Source organism: Danio rerio, chromosome 13, assembly GCF_049306965.1.
Source record: "Danio rerio strain Tuebingen ecotype United States chromosome 13, GRCz12tu, whole genome shotgun sequence".
Taxonomy (NCBI): Eukaryota; Metazoa; Chordata; class Actinopteri; order Cypriniformes; family Danionidae; genus Danio; species Danio rerio.
In genome coordinates this window covers 27,543,607-27,557,679 of record NC_133188.1, presented here as the reverse complement: position 1 = coordinate 27,557,679, position 14,073 = coordinate 27,543,607, and the positions used below count along the sequence as shown (strand labels likewise).

Sequence of the window (14,073 nt, the reverse complement as noted above, 5' to 3'; positions counted from 1 at the left end):
GCAGGTGAAGGTTATGATGACAAGATCACGCCTTGTCTTAAGGCAGGGTGTTGATATAATTGTGTTACAAATTAACTAATAATTCACATCACTGAAAAAAATGATTCATTGGATTTACTACTTTTCCATATAATTATTTTCTTAGGGGGGGTTTTACCTTTAATTGGGATAGGACAGTAGATTTTACAGACAAGAAAGTATTGGGAGCAGAGAGGGGGAAAGGTTCAGCAAAGGAGCTCAAGCTGCGAATCGAACTCAGGTCAAATTGAGCACCAGGCTGCTACAGTATATGTCTGAGCACTTAACCAGTAGGCTATTGGCGCAGATACTAGTTTTGTAAAAGTAACTGGTAACAATTTATATGGGCTGAATTTAAGGGGAACAAATACAATTTTGTATTGTTTGACTTTTGGAAATTACAAGTTTTTAACAGTATTGTATGACAATTTGAAAATTGTTAACTATAAATAAAATAAATTGTAAACTATAAATTGGTTGCAACCGGTTTGCCTAAAATGTGTAGTAAATCCAATTAATGCACTTTTTCAGTGTACTTTATCAGTTGATTGGTAACTTTAAGGCAACACGGTGGCTCAATGGTGGCACTGTCGCTTCGCAGCAAGAAGGTCACTGGATCAGTTGGCATTTCTGTATGGAGTTTGCATGCTCTCCCCATGTTGGCTTGGGTTTCCTCTGTGTGCTCTGGTTGACCATAGTGTATGTGTGTGAATGTGTGTATGGATATTTCCCAGTACTGGGTTAAAGCTGTAAAACATATGCTGGATAAGTTGGCGGTTCATTCTGCTGTGGCGACAAGCAGAAGGACAATGAGTGAATGAATGACCTTTTTCACTGTTTTTAAAATTAGAATTTTCTCTTTTTTTTACATATTAGAGTCAAATATATGTGTTTAGAGGATTTTGAGATTTTTTATCAAGCAATAAAGTAAATCAATAATCAATAAATCAATAAAATACTGTGAATTTTGGTGTATGAACACCAAACACTCATTTTGATCAAATGTTTTTTGAAGATGTGTTTTGTAATTGAAATCTGCACACATTTCTGAAATGCAACAAAAGAAACAGAGGTATAGATCACCCAGAAATAAAAATAAAAAGATTTTTTTTTTAAAAGTGCTTTCTAACTTTGAATGTTTTTCCTCTCTTGAAGGAAGTAAGATATTCTATTTTGTAAATAAAGCAAAAACAAACAAAAAACATCAACATCCATAGTAAGCAGTGTTGGGGGTAACACATTACAAGTAGTGCAAGTTACATAACTGTACCTTCCTAAGTAACAACTAAAGTACAGAATTACTTAAAAAAAGAAATATTTGAGTTAGTCGGCACAAATAGCCCACCATGGTGCTCATGGGGACCCGAGTTTGATTCCCAGCTTGAGGTCCTTTGCCGACCCTTTCCCTCTCTCTGCTCCCAATACTTTCCTGTCTGTAACCTCCACTGTCCTTTCCACTTGAAAGTGAAAAACTTAAAAAAAAAAAAAAAAAAACTTTTGAGTTACTTTTAAAAAATGTGATGGGAGTTACTTTATATTTCCATTAATAAGCATCTAAAAATAAATATTTGAATCAAAATTAATAAACTCACGTTGAATCACTCACTCAAAGAGAATGCATTCATTACTTTGAGCACATTGAAGAAAAGGAAAAGTGTATTCTCGCAATGGACAGGGATTTTACATAACTAATAATGAATGTTAGAGAAAGTTTCTTTTGAAAGTAATGCATTACAATATTGAGTTACTCCCCCACAAAGTAACTAATTGTGTTACTTAGTTACTTTTTATGGTAAGTAATGCAGTACGCTACTTTTGCGTTGTGTTTTATTACCTGGCTGAGGTTTGATCTCTTTCAGAACTTGTTTTTTTTCTTTTCTTCTTTTTAAACGAGGAGCTCTGCAGTTAACAAAGCACTGTATAACCTACACATACAATTACCTTTATAAAAACACATCAAAATACATAAATATATAAATGTATTTTAGGATAATGTTATCCGAGAACTTCCTGACCCCAAAGCTATATAGCGTATGTGCAGATTATTGAAAGCAATGTGTTTACTACCTTTTTACTATTTGTCATAAGTGAAGTCACTTTCCAGTGAGACTATAATCCCCTTTTCCTTTTCACTGATGTATACAAAATAATGAACACATTCTCTCATTGACTGCGTCATTCATGGACATTCATACTTTAAATTTAATTCAGCAATTTTAAAAAAAATAATTAATTTAACTAAAAAGTAACTCACATTACATTTTCAAAAAAAAGTAACTCAAATGTTATGGCCTAATTTTTAAAAAGTATATGTTACTTTACTCACTACTTGGAAAAGTAATATTATTATGTAACTTGTGTTACCCCCAACACTGCTAATAAGACAAAAAGTACAAAGGATCACAAACACATTGCAATAAACTTTCATTAATCTCTATTTATGGTATGCATAGCTGTGTGTTTTTTTTTTTTTACGTAAATGAAGATGTATGTTTTACAGTGCATTGTTAATTGCCAAGCTTCTCTATTTAAAACCTGCAAGTTTTGAAAGAGTTCAAGCCAGATAACAAAAAGTAACGCAAAAGTAATGTTATGCATTACTTACCTTAAAAAATAACTAAACTCAATTCAATTCAATTCTCAATTCATTATATAGTGCTTTTACAATGTAGATCAGGGCTATTTAATTAGTTTATCATGGGGGCCGGTTCATAAAAAGCATCCCAATTGAAGGATCAGAGAGATATGGCTTGCAATATGAGCATAAGAGCCCATATGTGGTACTTTTACTCCTTAAGTCACCCACGTTGGATTTTTCTCCATTAAAATGTTAATATATTTTATTTTTTAACTACATGATGTCAGTGCATTGTATATTTAGTTTTTTTTTTTTTTTTTTGCAAACATTCAAATGTTGTATTTCAAAGCACAACGAAAGCACTGCATAACAATTAGGGATGCACCAATTATAGATTTTGGTTGTCCGATTATATATTCTAAAGAACAATCATGGTTTTACGGTTTTCATGTAAATTTAAGTGAAGTTTATTTATAAACTAGTTTCGAGAGGAGCACCCGCTTATGATTGATAGAAGCTGGTCCACGTTAGCTAACACTGATTCACCAATCAGACGACTCCTTAACCACTATTAATAACCAATTTATCTTACCTCAGCCAACTTGGTCTTCAAGAATTCCCCCTTCCCCCCTACTCCTCACATTGCCTTGTCAGGGCAGCACGGAGGCCTAATGGTTAGCATCATTGCCTCACAGAAAGAATGCCACTGGCTCAGACACTACCTAACCAAGTTAGTATTTCTGTGTGGAGTTTGCATGTTCTCCCCATGTTTGCGTGGGTTTTTAGCGGGCTCGCCGGTTTCCTCCCACAGACTAAAAACATGTAACATAAGTAAATTGACAAAACTAAATTGACAGCATAGACACTCCATAGCATTCATAATCTACTTCCAACATTATCAAGCAGGTGGAGTTCTCGAGACCTACCTCTCGGACTCCCCTCTCACCCTGCAATGGGCGGGAACCACGGGCTTGAGGATCTCACGAGCTCAGGGCTCTCTCCCGGGACAGCATACCAAACATGCTTCATAATCAATCATCAGCTAAGGGCGAACTCTTGAAGCTTTATATTAACTAAGTATTTGAATGAACAGTTGTTATCATCTGCATACATACATAATCATTTTAATGATTTGTAATAATTCGTCTAACAGATCTTTTGTTCACATTGCATAAGAAATAACAAACTTGCATGTGGAAAAGGCACGATATTTGCCTGCTGCTATAGTTAATCCAGTGTGTGAGTGCGTATTAGCCTGGTGTATGAGCTCGGAACTCGGTCACAGGCGGGTGTTCAGGCTGGCCCACAGGATCAATGCGGGACTCGTCTGTCACTGTTGTCTTTCAGGAATCAGTCTCATGCACTCCACTCCTCCATGACCACCACAGCATCTGCTCAGGATACGGCCTGGTCCAGGATTATGGATACCTTGGCATAATTTCTTCACAGGTCTTGGATCGCATCAATGGCGCTACATAATCTCTAGGGGCCTCGGAATGAGTATCCCCAGGTGAAAAGCACAACTAGTAACTTTTTGGGGGAGTAACTCAATATTGACATGCATTACTTTCAAAAGTAACTTTCCCCAACACTGGTAGCAAGAACAAAAACTATTATGGAATTAGGACAGGTGTATGAAAAGTGTATTTTTGCTGCAGTGTTTTTCATTAATTCAATCTTCCATCTACCAAAATGTGATTCTCTGGTGGCCCTTCCACTCGGCCTGGTGCTTTGTGTGATTATGGGTCAGGGTTGAAGGGTCTGCATGCCAGTGTTCAGGCTCCTACAAAGCACTAATCGCGCAGTGAATGCAGGCCTTTTGACGGCCGCTGACAAGCTGAGGGATTCCAGAGGAGCACGGTGTCTGAGAAAGCCATCGCCACGTCCCGTGTAGCCAGGAGAAACTATTTTCACTTGCTTCATTTCGAAAAGAAGAATAACAACCCCAAAAAAGCTCTCTGACAGATAATTTCTGACTCCTACGCATAGCTTTTGCTTCCATGGATAATGCGAGGTTGCTGGATTTATCTCAGCGATATAAAAAGAATAAAAGTAAATGCAGGTTATCTCGGCGTAAGGTTATCATTCTGGGTTTTATGACCGCAGGATGCAAAGCTGTCAGTATTGTGCATGAAAAACAATGAAAGAAGACAAAAGTTAAAGAGCCATTCAACCACATCAGCAGAGGTTTTGAAGATGTGATGGGCCATGATTACAATTTTGGTTAGTCTTCATTGTAAACAATTTTTTTAGACATCCTTTATTGTGGAAAAAGAAGTGAGAGAAGTGTTTGTATGCTCTTCATATAAAGTAATATATTGAAATTACATTTCCAGATTTTAAAATTATTGGCAATATTTATAAATGTCAAACACATTATATATATTTAACTGTTTATTAAACTTTTACAGATATAACAAAGTAATTTTAAAGAGAAATTTAAACAAATTTTATTCCCACCCTGACCCTCTAAACAAGATGAAATTACATCTAAGAGAGAAAAGAAGAAATAATAATAAAAAAATTAATAAATAAAAAGAAATCATTCAATAAATGAAAAAAAACTGTACAGAATACACTTACTTTGATAACCCAATATTACAAAAAATAATCCTCAGGTAGTTATACAGTGTACTTAATTACATTTTCTGTGCAATTGAAAGGTCCTAAAATTTAAATTGAGACTTTGTAGAGATACTGACATTCTCAGAAAAGAAAATTCAAAATGGGTCCCATGTTTTAGAAAAACCCCTAGTATTACCGTTTATTGTTAACCTGATTTTTTCCAAACAGATGAACTTTATTGCATCTTGCAACCAGTTGTCAAACCTCTGGGGAAATATTTGTTTTTATAATAAAAGAATACACTGTCTTGTTAACAGTGTCCAATTTTTTATACTCTGCAAAAAATGCTGGGTTCCTGTAAAAAATGCTGGGTACAATCGATTTGTGTTCGAACAACGTGAAGGAATTAAATTAACTTATTAGTTTTTTCTATTTCTTTTTTTTTGCAAATTTAAGTGGAGTGAAGATAAAACAATTAAGTTCCCACCCCCCCAAAAAAAAAAAAAAAAATCAAGAAATGTGTGGTTCAACTCATTCTAAATAAGTTTGAACTAACAGCAAACATAATCTTTTTGAAAACATTTTCTTTTCACCTCTTTTTTTTACCTCATATTATTTAATCATATTTTATAAATATATTATATTATATTAAATTATATTATATTATATTATATTATATTATATTATATTATATTATATTATATTATATTATATTATATTATAATTTAGCAGTTTTCACCCAAGCATTTACTCTGTGCTAACAATAAATTCAGACAAATGAAAAATAATTATTCTAACTTACAAGAATTTTGATTTAGGCTTTTGAAACCTTCATTACAAACTCACTGCTAACAGCCATTTATGTAACTGGTCTTTTTGACCAGTTAACTTTTGAGCTTCAGCCCTTGTGACGGCTCTTCCTCCTACGTGTTTTTCTCGACAGCAGTTTCACACGCTGTTGGAGGCAGAGCAGAAGGGAGGAAAATACACAATAAAATGGCTCAGGGTAAACTTGCAATCCCCTTACACTTATTAAGTTGCATAACCCCAAACTGTCACCCAAATTTTCACTGAAATTAGTCAAGGTGCTTAGTTACTGGAAAAAGAGACGGGGGGAAAGAGCAAGAAGAAAAAAAGAGACCCTTTTTATGAGAACATGTGCTGACTGAATGAAAACTCATGTGTTTCTATGGAGCATTGTATCTAAACAGTGTGATTAGAGTATAGAGGACAGCTGCCATCCATCCGTGTCACTGTAAAGAGCTGAAATACACCCTGATCCATGTCTTATGTAAGCGCTCTTTTGTCAGCCCCAGTTAGCTTGTGTTTTGAGTGTTTATGTGGAGGGTCAGGACAGACCAGCATCAGTTCTGGCTGCAGGCCAGCGCTTTCAAACAACACATGCACTTTATACAGTAATTGGCTCCAGGACTTTCATTTGTAAGATCTGGAGCTGCTTGCAATCATCGAAGAAAAAAGGTGAAAATATGACGTGATACCACCCGTCACTTTACAAAAATATAATCAAAGGGGTCATGAACTGAGGGGTCAAAATTCACTCGATCATTTGTTTATATAAGATGTCATTGTATGAAATTTAGTGAGTAATATAATCTTGTTTTTCCTTTTGACATAAGATTATTTTGTTCACCTCATTTGGCAGATTATTTAGCTTGTTTTAAGGAAAAACTCACTTTTTTGAAATATAATTTTTTAAAACAAGATTATCTGTTTTGCTTGTCTAGAAAAGGCTTCTTGATTTAATTTTTTTTTTAGATATTTAGTCTCGAAACAAGACAAAAAATCTAAGTAAGAAAAGTGCAGTGCATTATTGTAGCTAATCTACTAAATTGACTGGTTATTAATTGTGTCACTTTATTACATAATGGTGTGGCTAAAGCAAGCAGCAACTTCCTGCTCTCCCTCGTGAAGCAAATATGGAAGTGACTAAAACTGCAATTCATCAAAATTCGCTAGTCCTGGCTCCATATAGAGCAAATTTCTATTGAGCCTACTGTTAAAATGGGCAACTTTACAGCAAAAAAAAAAGGTGTTTACAGCCTGGATTTGGTTCATATGGCTAATATTTTCCTTCATGAGAACTGTGAGGGGGTTAATTGTTTTACAACTCATCCGTTTTGTTTATATTAAGTTATATTAAGTCTGTATAACTAAGGGCGTAGCCACTTGAGTGACTGCTAGGTCTCGCTGGTCACTTCACCTGAACTGATTCCGGCTGATTAGCTGCTGAACTCTGCATATACAATGTATTTTTGTTTTTTTTTATATGGCTTTACACAGTCAATTGCAATTCAATTGGAATTATTTTTTTACAATTATCAGATGATATAGCATGCTGTGTGCAAAGTAAACAAAATGCATGCATGAAAACACTGACAAATTGAGAAAACATCTTTACATTGCCATTAATGTTCACAACATATGAAAAATGTGCTGCAATTAATGCAGACCACAATGCAAATGTGTTGGTGAGCCCAAAAAGTGACAAACCCAACTACTTCCTGTTTAGAGTCAGTGGTGTTGTCAGAGCTCTGAGTGGGGAATTTCTTTGTTATTTCATGATTTGATGGTTGTAGGGTTGTTGTTTGCATATTTTTAGCTCAAAAAATCTGGTGAATTGAAACATTGATCAGAATCAGAATCAAAAAGAGCTTTATTGCCAGATATGTTCACATACGGTGGGACACGCAGTGGCGCAGTAGGTAGTGCTGTCTTCTCACAGCAAGAAGGTCGCTGGGTCAAGACTCGGCTGGGTCAGTTGGCATTTCTGTGTGGAGTTTGCATGTTCCCACTGCGTTTGCGTGGGTTTCCTCCGGGTGTTCTGGTTTCCCCCACAGTCCAAAGACATGCGGTACAGTTAAATTGGGAAGGCTAAATTGTCCGTAGTGTATGAGTGTGAATGATTGTGTATGGAAGTGTCCCAGAGATGGGTTGTAGCTGGAAGGGCATACGCTGCATAAAACACATCCTGGACAAGTTGGTGGTTCATTCCACTGAGCGACCCCTGATTAATAAAGGGACTAAGCTGAAAAGAAAATGAATGAATGGATGTTCACATATGAGGAATTTGTTTTTGTGACAGAGCTTCTACAGAGCAACTGTATTAGAGACAGGACAAAAAACAGATAATATACAGTATATATTTTAAAATGAGAAGTAAGAAGTGAATGCAAATATACAAATAAATAAGTGTATGTGTATAAAATGTAGTGATGTTTTTATTTCACAATTACTATCATAAGGTGTTCATGAGATGGATTGCCTGAGGGAAGAATCAGGCTGGTAAATTATTATTATTTTTGTGGGATAGGGGTTCACCTTTAATGGAGAGGACAGTGGGGAGTTAAAACAGAAAAGCATTGAGCAGAGAGAGCAGAGAGAGGGAAACAGGATTGGCAAAGAAACTCTGGGATGCTGGGAATCACTAACTCGGGTCGTTGTGTGCTATGTGTAGATGCACTTGGTGGGAACTAGCAACATGAAATGTTATTTTAATGACAACAAAGTATTGTATGATTAGAGCATTAAATTAAACAAACAAAATAAACAAAAATGAATTAATTTATAAATAAAAAATATAAATAAATATAAAATATAAATAAATAAAATATACCAAATTTGAAATATTTCAAGGTTTCATACTGTATCCTTTATATGGACATTTTTCTTATCAATGTGAATTACAAAAATGCAAAGTTTTTAAGCAACTATTCATTCAATTATTTTCTTTTCAGCTAACTCCTTTTATTAATCAGGGGTCACCTAAGCGCAGTGAACCACCAACTTATCCAGCATATGTTTTACACAGCGGATGCCTTCCCAGCCTCAACCCAACACTGGGAAACACTTTCATTCACACACATACACTACGGCCAATTTAGCTTATTTAATTCACATATGCATGTCTTCGGCCTGTGGGGGAAACCAGAGCACCCAGAGGAAACCCACGCAAACATAAGGAGAACATGCAAACTCCACACAGAAATGACCCACTCGAGGCTCGAACCAGCGAACTTCTTGCTGTGAGGCGATCATGCTACCCACTGTGCCACCATGACATCCCTCAAGCAGTTATGTTTATTTAAAAAATCAATTTTATTTTAACTCTTTATTTAAATTTTTATTGAAACCTTTATACATACAGTACTGCCTATATTCTTACTAGAAAGAGATGGACCATATATCAAAGTTTTCTTGGAAATACTCTATCACAGTGAATTAGTGAAAAGAAACTCAAAATCCTATCTCCCACCCCACCCATCTAACACTGATTAAAATGTTTGTGGAAGGTTCATAAAAAAACAAATTAAAAAAAGGCATACACAAATAACATTTACAATCATAATATAGAACAGGCTGGAACAAAAATTTTAAACTGAAGCAAGGTGTACATGGTCAATGAAATCAATAGAGACATTATAAAATGATTATAAGATAATTATAAAATATATAATGAAATAAAATAATTTAAAAAAATTAACATACAATAGACTTGTAAAAATCTATTAGTTCAGTCTATCTGAAAAACGGTGTACATGGACAATGAAACCAAAACAGACATTTTAAGATAATTACAAAATAAATAATGAAATAAAATAAATAAATTAACATACAAGACTATTGTATGTTAATTAATTTATTTTATTTCATTATTTATGAAAAGTGAAAGTCCATCAGTTCAGTCTATCTGCAAAAATAAAATGAATGGTTCCAAATATTATTAAAAATGGACAATTACTAATCTATGTTTTAAAATATGTGAAAAAATATTGAGGGAGCAGGCAGTGAATTAGTATTCCAGTTTTGATGTCTCAGTTCTAGCACTTTATTGTTTCTTTGCGGAATGGAAATCATTATTACATATCCACTTACATGTTATTTTGGTCAGCTCACTCTAAAAAATAAAGGTTTTACATTGGCATTAATGTTTCCATGATTGCTCATCCATAACCTTCTGTCCCAAAATAAGATTCTTTATGATGGAAAATTCACTGCACAGTACAACTGGTTATTTTAAGAACTGCTCACTTCACAACTTTAGGAACCTTAATGTAGAAGCAAGAGAATGTTACGCTGCCAGTAATTATTGCAAACCCAGACACCGACTACAATACTATTTAACGATTTGAGCATATGCTCCCAAAATCATCATGAGATCCACCATATATTTTAAGGCTTTAACTTGTAAAAATATTAAAATGATCTCTAACTATGATGGAAAGAAAAACTCAGATTTGCATCATAAATTTTACCGCTAACACTGCGCTCCAACTCCAAACTGTTTTAACGCTTTGGCTCCGGAGCAAATCTGACTATTAAATTACTACAGCATCACAGCTAGTTGAAAAGCATTTGGCTTTTAGTGCAGGGATCAATTTGTGGAAAAACTTTTTCCGCAGCAGGTGGGGGATTAGTTGTTTAGGCTAAATAAGGAAGGTGCTCTTATTTTCCTTAATCCAATTCAAATTAGACAATGAACATAGACGTCAAGCTCTTTGATGCATTGTAAAAACCTATAGTCAATATTTACCTAGAAATCTTTTATTTCCAGCTAGTATCTGTTTAATGATGTCATCTGCTGCCTTGCTTTAATTTACTATCACAATGCGTAACTTAGCCGAAGTGTCTGTCCCAGTTTGAGCTGTATAAACTGCTCTTTGAGAATTGATGTGATTGATGGTCGGCGTGTGAATACTAAACAGTGAAAGCAGTGGCATGCTGAGAGCACTACACAGAATAGGGTGAATGGTGTGTGTTTGTGTATTGCGCGCATGTTTATGTGTGTATCCTGAGACTTGCTGGAGTTCTGGACCTTCCACACAAAGTTAAACCCTGACTATCTGCCCAATGAATCAAAGCACAGGCTCAGAGAAACATTAGCCTCGCCTCCAAAGCCACAATTGATTGCACACAGCTGTTTGCAAATACACCTTTACGTAGAGCAGTGAAAGCCCTTTGTTAAGTCCGCTGATCCCTCATGGCCTCTAAATCTAGTCTGTGGGGGGTCCTGTGGTGTTTATTTGTATTTTTTTGTGCACAAATATATGTTCCATCTACAAAATGTTGTTATACCCACTGGATTGAGATGATTATACCAACTGGATTGAATGCTTTGCTTATACCCATAGAAATATACACTACACTGTTAAAAAATATAAATAAATAATAATTTTACAGAAAATATCTTTACATTTTTTACAGTAATTTTTGCTATTTCAAATTATATTCAAAACTTAGTAAAATGACACTCTCTCTAAATTAACACTTTGACTTGCATTTTAGGTCCTTTATCATTAGACAAATTACTGACATTTTTGTTTTTTATACAGGGAATTACAGTATTATTTATACAGTATTTTTTCTGTTATTTTAAATTATATTCAAAATTCCGCAAAAATTACAAACAATATCTGTAAATAAACAGATTGTCTGTTATTTTTTGCACTATTTAATTAATGACAAATTACAGCAATTTATCTATTTTATACAATAAAATTGCCGTATTATTTACACAGTGTTTTTTCCAGTTTTTTTGAAGTACATTTAAAATTACATAAAATGAAAGTAATAAACTGTAATTACTTGCTCTGTAAAAAAAATCGTAAAAAAAAAAAGGTCAGATGACTGGCAAACAAAAACCTAAAAATTACGGTCAAATTCCTTTGTTGAAATAAAGTGCAAAAAATAACAAATCTACAGATATTTTTATTCAAAGTTTACAGAAGAACATTGTTATTTTACAGACTTTTCCAAGATTATTATGATCAAATCTGTTTAATAAAATTACACACTGGATTAAAAAGCATTGGATGCAGCTCAGATTGCACTACACCGGGTCTGCAAGAGCTCTGCCTTTTCTTGATGGTTTCACGTTTATTTAAAGCTTTAGAATTGATGCAGCTGCTTTCTGAGACATCCAAAGGCAGAAACACAAACTGCAGCTAAATGTTTACACACTTGACTACATTACAGATTATGTGGATGGATAAGCATTGTGAACAACTTATCTGAAAATATATGGAGGAACACTGTCACATGTCAGAATGTTCATAATGTGTGTGTGCTAGCGCTCACCGGCTCCTTCAAGTGCACATGTGTCAAGCAACTGAAGGAAGCTGAGCTTGAAGGTAAGCAAACATCGGTTTATCATACGCATTTTATTGATAATTTTTGACACCGTTGGCATTAAGAAGGAACAAAACATTATCTGACTAACATCTAGCAGCTAAATGTGTCTGGAAAAATATTCAAAGGCTTTTTTTTATAAACCTTGCGGATGTGAATGAGTCTGAATGTTCTGATTGGCTAGAGTAGACTTCTCATGTCAGCACATTCTAGACGTGAATGTGATCTTTCTGGCAATTTTCCTTCTGTGTTCGCACAGAGCAGCACTCTGGAAAACTAACGGTAATGTTACAACTTCTCTTTCCGGAAAACTGCCAGAAGAAATTTACAGTTTTTTTCAAAAAGGGCCTGTTCACACATACAGACCTTTCCAGAAAATTGCCGGTAATTTTCCAGAAAGGTCTGTATGTGTGAAAAGGGCTATTGTCAGTTTTCTGCATGATCATGAGGAGGGTCACGGCTCAGTGTTGGACAACTCTGTTGCTTGGTGCAAAGACTCCTTTGTACAACTTAATATCTCAAAAACTTTTTTTTTTTTTTTTTTCGCTTGATTATGATTAATTTTATTGTTTACTGTTACTTCTATATTGTCGAGTGTGACCTGTTGCTGTTAACTTTCAGCTATTGCTGTAAATCTAAATGCCCTTAAGGGACAATAAAGACATTCCAATCTAATTCAATCCAATCCAATTTAATCCTGTTTAACATCTTTGGATGGAAAAATAATTAATAACATTCACAACATAAGCTGATAAAACTCACTGATTAGGAGTTATTTTAGGAGTTTGCACTCATTCTGCTCATAAAAATAGCATAATTCCAGAGTTCTTGTTGTGTTTTTGGATTTTCTTTGCTGACACAGAAATTGTCTAAAAAAGTGAATCATTTTCATCCAGGCTGACACACATTTTGGATGATTGTGAGCTTGTGAATAAAGCTTAAGATGTTCTGTTGAGAACAAAACACAGCTTGTACTGTCTCTTGATCAGCATAAAGAGCAGTACTGTGATTTGTGAGAACAAGTACTTCTTTCTTTTTGAAGCCCATCTAAATACGTTGACTCTGAATGTGAATGTTAAACGCACATTTGTGTTTTCTCTCAAAGCTGCATTCAAGGCATGTCAAAATGATTGCATTTGTGAGTCGAGTGTTAGGGGTGTAGCATATCAGTCACCCAGTGGTTTGAGAAGCATGTGATGTGTGTATTAATCAACGATAATCTGCATCATCATAAAAGTTATTGCAATTTTAATTAAAAAAATTTTTTTGTGAGTCTGCGTGAACCAAAAGTTTCTACCAACTTAAGTGTCATGACATTTTTTTTAGTTGAAACAACACTGTGTTAAAAAGAGGGTGGTTTTAATTTAGCACTTCTGACCAATCCAAATATTTGCACAAATTAATTTTGTGAGCACTGTCAACTAACAAGGTAAAAGTTTATGAGGACTTAAATAGGTTTTTAAAAAAGCTGTTATGCCCACCCACATAGCAAAATATATCTGGCCCACACAATCAGCTTTTGCATGGCCCACATGCCACAGTGAATTACGGTACATGACTGGACCAAGTCTGGCTTCCAGACAAGGGCCAAACATCGACCATATTTCGGCTAAGTTTCAGCCAATGTAATAACCCATAACTTTGGCTGAATTTGGCCAGATATGTTGGTTTGTCATAACTGTAATGGAATTCATAAACCCATGAATCATTGCACTTTAAGCGTGTTATGGGCGGGCTTTTTCTTGAAGTGACATGATTGGTAGAAT

The 14,073-nt window shown here is 34.8% G+C and overlaps 1 protein-coding gene across 1 annotated transcript in view; it reads left to right on the top strand.

The window, feature by feature from the left end:
• Positions 1 to 14,073, top strand: part of rhoua (ras homolog family member Ua) — a 51,073-nt gene that overhangs the window by 26,096 nt on the left and 10,904 nt on the right. The window lies entirely within an intron of this gene.